The following is a 7,080-nucleotide window of genomic DNA, read 5'->3' as shown; positions in this document are numbered from 1 at the left end:
TTTCTGCCATTTTCATGCCCATTCACTTCACTTGTCTAAATTTCTTTGCACCCTCCTCAGTTTATTTTTGTATCGACAGCAAACTTGGACACATTACATTGTGCATTACAGCTAAGTCATTGATGTTGATTGTTATTAGCTGAGGCCCAGGCACTGAAACTTGAGACACCCCAATAGTTATAGCCCACCAACCCAAAAATGACCTAATTATTTCTGCCCTCTGACTTCTGTCCATTGACCAATTTCCAATCGATGCTAAGGTTACCTCTATTCAAATTAGTGAATGTAATGTATAATATAAATAACAAATAGTTTTAAAGCATGATTCATGCCTAGGATTCTCCAGGTCACCCAACACACTTCATTGGTTTTATTGAATCAAAGATTCATTTGTCATTTATACTCTACTGCAGGGATTCCTAAACTGTGGGTCATGACCCTCAGTGAGGCCATGAGATGAAATTTTGGGGCCATGAGCCTTTGAGGTAGCAATGGCTGCCATAGAGCTCCAACTGAGTGTTAACAGCTGCAAAGCCCCTTTAAATCATAGTGTATTTTTTTAATGGTGAGCCCATGGCCTAGCTGCTCGAATTTTGAGGCTTGATTCTTGTTCCAAAAAAGCCAGTGGAAAGGTAGGTGCTTTTTATTCAAAAACCCTGCATTGAAACAGCAACCCCACTCTCACAATCCCCCACCACCACCACCCCACCATCCCTCACAGCTCTCCAACCACCCCTTGTTCTTAAATCCTCCCCCATCCTCACGTCTCTCCAACCCACACACTCAAACCATCAATGTCTCTCTGTGTAATGCACCCCCAATCCATCAGTGTGTCTCTCTCTCTCTCTCTCTCTCTGTTAAAAACCCTGGCTGTCCATTGCTGTTTGAGTAATTCTTACATTCAATTCTATGTCAATAGGCTACACTTTTATTATTCCAACGATTCAGGCTGAAATCAGCAGAAGAACAACCTTCATACCAGGTTATTATTATGTGAAAAGGCAGGAAATCATCAAAGCCCTTTCTGCTCCCTTTACCCTACTCCCACTGTTTTGCTGGAACCATTTTGTCTCCAAAATAATTCAAACTTGTATTCAATAATTCTGTTTATAAATACTTATGTACAGTTTGTCAGCCGAGGACCTAAGCCAGAAACAAAACCATTAGAAATATTTTTTGTTATGAAGTGTTGGCCTGGCTGCCTCACAGCATGCATCAATTTGATGACATCACCGCTTGCATGCACAACAGCATCGAAAATGATGTTTATTACAGAAAATGGCACATCATTTTTGGTGCTGTGCTTTAAGCACATCCATGGCAGATTACTGTCTCCTTGCCTTTACCTTGAAGCTAAAGAAAGTAACGTTAGAAGAGATGAAAGAGAAATGGAATGGCAAATTCTAGAAATACAAAGAGGGATGCCGAGTATTTTTGAGCTACGTACACATGTAAGGGAGCATATTAAAGATGGTGTTTTGCAGAGAAGTTGGGAGAAAAGAGTTGATCTATTAATTTGCTTCAGACTCAACAAATTTCTGGCCTCCAGCAATTCTCCAAGTGCCGGGGACCTGGGAAATCCCTGCTGCCACCTGCTGTGGATCAGATGGTGCAATGTACTCACCAAATTGTGATCTCGAGGCTACTCTAAAGCTAGATCCCACCGAGGTGTGTGTGTGTCTGAGTTGGAGGGTGTGGGTGAGAGCTGTGCCGGGTCTTCAGGGAGAGTTTCAGCGTATTTCTCTTCTAAGCTTCCCTTGGGGCTTGATTGGAGGCCTTGGGTTGTGGACTGCCTTGGCAGTTTCCCAGATGTGCCTACAAAAGCAAGGAGAGATAATCAATGCATGGCAGTGGCCTATGAATCAGGACATATCACTCACATTATGGTTGTCCGATGGATTTGGCACTGCTGGATCCTCACTTGGTAGAGCAGCGCCAACCTCACCGTCAGCACAGCACCGGTCCAGATCCTCGCTGGCCAGCTGTACAACTCTGTTTTCAGAGTCCATGAGGACCTTGATTTCAGACATTCCTCCATGGTATGCAACCTCTCCCTCTTGTTGTGTGCCGGCTTGCCCTGCATGAATACAGATGGAGAGAGTGTAAACAGGATGCCTGCCAGGCCAGATGATAAGTATAGGCAAAATACTGCGAATGCTGGAAATCTGAAACACAAACATAAAATGCTGGTAAAGCTCAGCAGGTCAGCCAGCACCTGGGGAGAGAAAGACAGAGTTAATGTTTCGAGTCCATATGACTTCTTCAGGGCTGAAGAGTCATACGGGCTCGAAACATTAACTCTGTCTTTCTCTCCACAAATACTATCAGTCCTGCTGAGCTTTTTCCAGCAGTTTTTGTTTTTGTTTCAGATGGTAAGTATGCCTGGCATGTGTGGGTGATGAGTCATCCCATGGAACGTTGAGGACAATAAAGGAGTGTGTGAGAGAGCGAATGGTGATGTCCCTTGGCTGTGAGTTAGGGCCCTGTGGATGTCTGATGCGTTTGTGAGCGTGTGAGTTGAGAGAGATGAGAACAGTGACTTACCCTGGAGGAACGGAGGAGATCATCCCCTTTCGGCACTGGGTAGCTGTCCTCTTTTGCAGGGCATTGGCACTGACCACCGCTGCCACCACCTCCCAAGCCAGATTTGTGATGTTGCTGTCCATCCTGCAGCCAGAGCAGAGGTACAGGACATCACTGTAGGCCACCACTGTGTCCAACAGACGTGTGAGGGACATCTCATTTAACCCAGGGACTGCAGCCTTCTTGCCTTTCTTCCATGTATTCCATGTAGCAGTCCTGGGCTGGAAGCACTGAGAGGTGACACCCAGCGTGCTTAAGTGGCGAGGTGATGGCATGGTGGGCGAATGAGAGCCCAACCGCCGTGGAACTAGCGTGTTTCCTGGGAATGCATAATTAACGTGCCGGGTTTGGGTGAAAAGGCATGAGAAGCCACCATTGTGGCTGACGGGTAAAACGATGCTTTACCCGCCCGCTACTGCACCTAGTGCCAATCGAGGACGATTCTGCCCTTAGACTGGTATGAAAATGATCCTTGCAGCTCGCTGGTGACCTGACTCTTTGAGTTTGAAAATATGAAGGTGTTAACGTTACAGCTTGAACCTGGCAAGTCAACAAGGAAGAGATTTTAATTAGCCACTCACTGCGAGACTCAGCTGCCCAGCTGTGAGGGTTTGAGCAGCGCCATCTTTGGTCCTGGCTGCTGCCTATGTCGTCTTTCTCAATGACGTAACTGAGTAAAACAGTCAAACTGTGCACGCACGGTGTTGGCAACAAACACAACCATTTTTTTTCAAAACAAGAATTAACAAGAATTTCCCACAAAGCACTGTCCTTATAACTGTCACAACTTTTTACCACTAATGGTGCTCTCTTAAGGAAATTGTATTCTATGATTTGATGTATTGCATAATAAGAGCATTTCCCATGGGTAATAGCGACCAACTATTTTCCAAAAGCATTGTTTGTAGAATGAAATTTTGAATGACCTTTAACTGAGTAAAAGAAGGTGAACTGAACTAATGTAATTTACAGTGCCAAATGTGAAGTGCTTGTGTCTTTTTTGTTGACTAATTATTGAGCCCTGTAGAGCGCACCCCATTGACCTGCTTGTTGCCCATTTAAAGCCCACCTTGTCAAGCTTCAATATCACCACTTCATTAGGGTGGTCTAAAGACAGGCAGCTAAAGCTGGATTTTTCTAATTTGCTATTTAAAATGTCACAAGCATTGATACTTGGATCAAGCCTATAAAACAATAAGTAAACATTTTTTTTATTCTGTAGCTCCTCAACACTTCAAGGGCTAGATCTTGAATTTTAGGTCGATCTGCTTAGGAGCACTTTATTTGAGAATTAATAGTGCAGTTGTGTTGGAGTGCCTTCTGTTGTGCAAAGATCAAGTTCACTTTGACTCAGAGCAACAGCATTTAAAGTTTAAATATTTTATGCTTGTCCACCTCCAATGGGACTGCACACAGTGGAGGAGGTAACTTGGGGAGATAGTGTGAAATGGACATGTTTGAATTATCTGCCCATCATACGCCACATGTTTTGCCTTATATTGTAAAGGAAAATGGTGAGAAATATTTAACAGGTAGCTAATCTGATATCACCTCTTTATTCTACTGCCAAAAGTTACAATTACCCTAGGGAGTCAAGATCCAGTGCATTTTTCAGGTAAAGCAAGGTTATATGGGTGAGGGATATTTGGGTCCAGATGAGGGAGAAGGAAGGAAGCAGGTGAGGTGAGAGAAAAAGGAAGATGAGGTGCAGAGAAGGAGAGAAGGGGAGGGTGAGGAGGAAGATGAGAAGGAAGAGAAAGTAGAATGCACCAAAATACCCTAAAAAAGTATCAAAAACTTATAAATCCCTGACAGCCCGTTCCCAATAACTCCAAGAAATATATTTTGCATCGCCAGAGCACCTTTCCTTCAAATATTTCTTAATTTGCCATTAGAAACTGTGCACTCTTGTGCATCTGAGGTTTTTTTTCTATAAGTAAAACTAATAAAACATTGGGTAAAGCTGCAACATGAGTACATTTGTTTTGACCATGTGAAGAGTGGTAAGGAATGACCCCCTTTTGTGATTTTAGAGATGATGTACTTTCTAAAATTGCAGGAGCCCCACTATGTACACTTTCAGATTATCAAGAATTAGCCAGACAGGTTTTCTGAGTTTAAACAATGAGCAAAGTAAATTTATTGAAACTACTTGTGGAATTAAAAGAAATTGAGTAAACCACAACCACCTTTCATACATCATACACATCCCCTGGGCCCCACTCACACACTAGTACTGATGATAGAATAAGAGGATAGGCTTAAAGACGTTTTACTGTTCGTGAAGAAGATAAACAAACAAAGGAGTATACAGTTAACTGTTCTTTGGCTGGTCTTGATGCAGTGATTCCACGTTGTGGCCATTTTGTTCAGTTGTCTTCTTGGGTGTAGTTGTACGGAGCAGATTTCCACATTTTATTCCCAAAAGATTTCGGTTTGCAGCAGATTTCTCTTAGGCTGGTTACTTTACAAATCCTGGCACAATATTTCCAAAAGAGAGAAAAACGGCTTCTTTGCAGCCTTTTATTACAGCATTCTGATCTCTCAATTCATCTCTCTGGCTTGGTAACCAGTTCTTAAAAGTCCGGCTGGCTGTATATTCCAGAGGAATTTGATTACCATGTCTGTTTTAGTCAGGCAATTGCATTTTGATGTTTCATCTCAGAAACTTTTGAAGAGTTTCAGGATAGCGTGAAAGCCAACAGATGGGTCCTTTCATGTTGTACATGGTGGGCAAGGGTTTGGGCGTCTGTTCACTTTTCATCCCACTTGGGTGGAATGCAAGTTGTATATCATGGCTGGCTCCATTGTCTTAATAGGATTACAGTTTATTGGCTCTTAAAATCCAATAAGGAAGAATTAGAAAGTATATCTTTTTTTTAAAAGCACATCCTCGTAACACATTCCATTTGAATTTCTTTTTACATGTCATGCGGGAGACCATTGGGTTTCAGCTTTTATTGACAAACTGAATTGTGGAATATTCAAACACTCAAAAAAAAAGGAACGTAATTGTTTTAGGTGCCTTGAAGCAGTGGTCTTGGTCATAGGCCTTTATTCAGGTCTGTGCTTTAGTTGTAAATTATTTTTCGAGTTGTCAAGTTGTAACGCTGTTTGTCAGGTTCTTCTTCCTGAGGGAAGAGAAGGAAAAGGAAATTATTGGCATGTACAGGATTCAACATTGCTTCAAAGTAACCCAACACACCAGGAAACACTGTTCCAGTGTTAAACCTTGACTGTCATTAATGCAATATAGCACTGAACTGTAAACTAGAACATTCTAAACAAAATGCAATAATATAAATGCATTTTGATAAAACCAAGGTAATTAACCCTGCCTTACACAATGTTCGCTATACTAAAATTGGAACGATACAGAGAAGATTAGCATGGCCCCTGCGCAAGGATGACACGCAAATTCGTGAAGCATTCCATATTTTAGACTTACATAAAAGTTCTCAATGCTGGAGATTCACTAAAGGATCATATGGAAGTACTTGGGGTCTGACTTGATATTAACATATTAAACTCTCTTTATTCTCTACATTATGGAGATGTCAGGAGTTGGTTTGAGGTCACGAGTGAAAGTGGCACATTTTCAATTAAAAAAAGTAAAATCTGTATGACATTGCAATACGTCATTGCTGTACTTATACATGCTATGAGGTTGATAATGCAATATTTGGCACCCGGCATAAGAATGTTGAGGAAGTTCTTGTCTCAAAGTGGTCTTGCCTCATTTCTTGAACAGAGAGCAGACAGGATGCCAGTGATAGTGTTGCACAGTGTTTGGGTGATGTGCTTGCTGTAGCTGAATAGTTGGAGGCACTTGAGGCTTTGAGAGGTGAGATCAAGGCCGCCATCATCATAGGTGTGTGTGGGTGGGATGGAGAATGTGAATGTTAGCTTTGAAACCTTAGTGCTAGGGAGAGCTGCTGGGTGAGTGATAAGGGTGTGGTGTATTGAGCAGTGTAAAAGGCAGGTGGTTTGGTGAGTATGAGACATCATTTGAAGATGCATTCACTGACCTTGACTATATGTGTGTGAGATTATTGAACTTCTTCCAGCACTGCTAATGGGCACTTGGCTCCAGAATCTGGGCATTGACCTCCCATGTCACCTGCTCCCACTACCTTCAGAGGGTCTGCCCTGAGGGCTTCCTGGCCCCACAGAAACATTACCTATCTCCTTCTATCTACCTATATCACTAATGCTTCTAGCATTGCCTGAATGAACCTGTGAGCCCTCTTCCTAGCCTTGTGTTCCATTTCCCTTGTTCAGAATTGTAGCAGTAGAATATAGTAGCAGTTTCCTGTGAGCCAGTACAGCTTCCCTGTAAGAGGAAAAAGAGGACTTATGCACAAATGACTGGAGGCTTCATTAAGGCTATTTCACACACTCCTGTTAGATCTTACATGGCCTTCTAAAACATAGCCTTTCATTCTCCTTTATATATGTTTCTCTCTTTTTAATATGTAAATTCTATTTTTTATATGT

General features: G+C 42.3%; 1 non-coding gene across 1 annotated transcript; it reads left to right on the top strand.

Moving 5' to 3' along the window:
- Positions 1 to 5,921: 5,921 nt before the first annotated feature.
- Positions 5,922 to 6,024, top strand: LOC121292100. The gene has a single exon (XR_005946200.1). It is a non-coding gene; the product is annotated as a U6 spliceosomal RNA (small nuclear RNA).
- Positions 6,025 to 7,080: the final 1,056 nt, after the last annotated feature.

Source organism: Carcharodon carcharias, chromosome 19 (genome assembly GCF_017639515.1).
Source record: "Carcharodon carcharias isolate sCarCar2 chromosome 19, sCarCar2.pri, whole genome shotgun sequence".
Taxonomy (NCBI): Eukaryota; Metazoa; Chordata; class Chondrichthyes; order Lamniformes; family Lamnidae; genus Carcharodon; species Carcharodon carcharias.
Note: the sequence above shows the minus strand (reverse complement) of the source record. Positions and strands in the feature narration are given on the sequence as shown.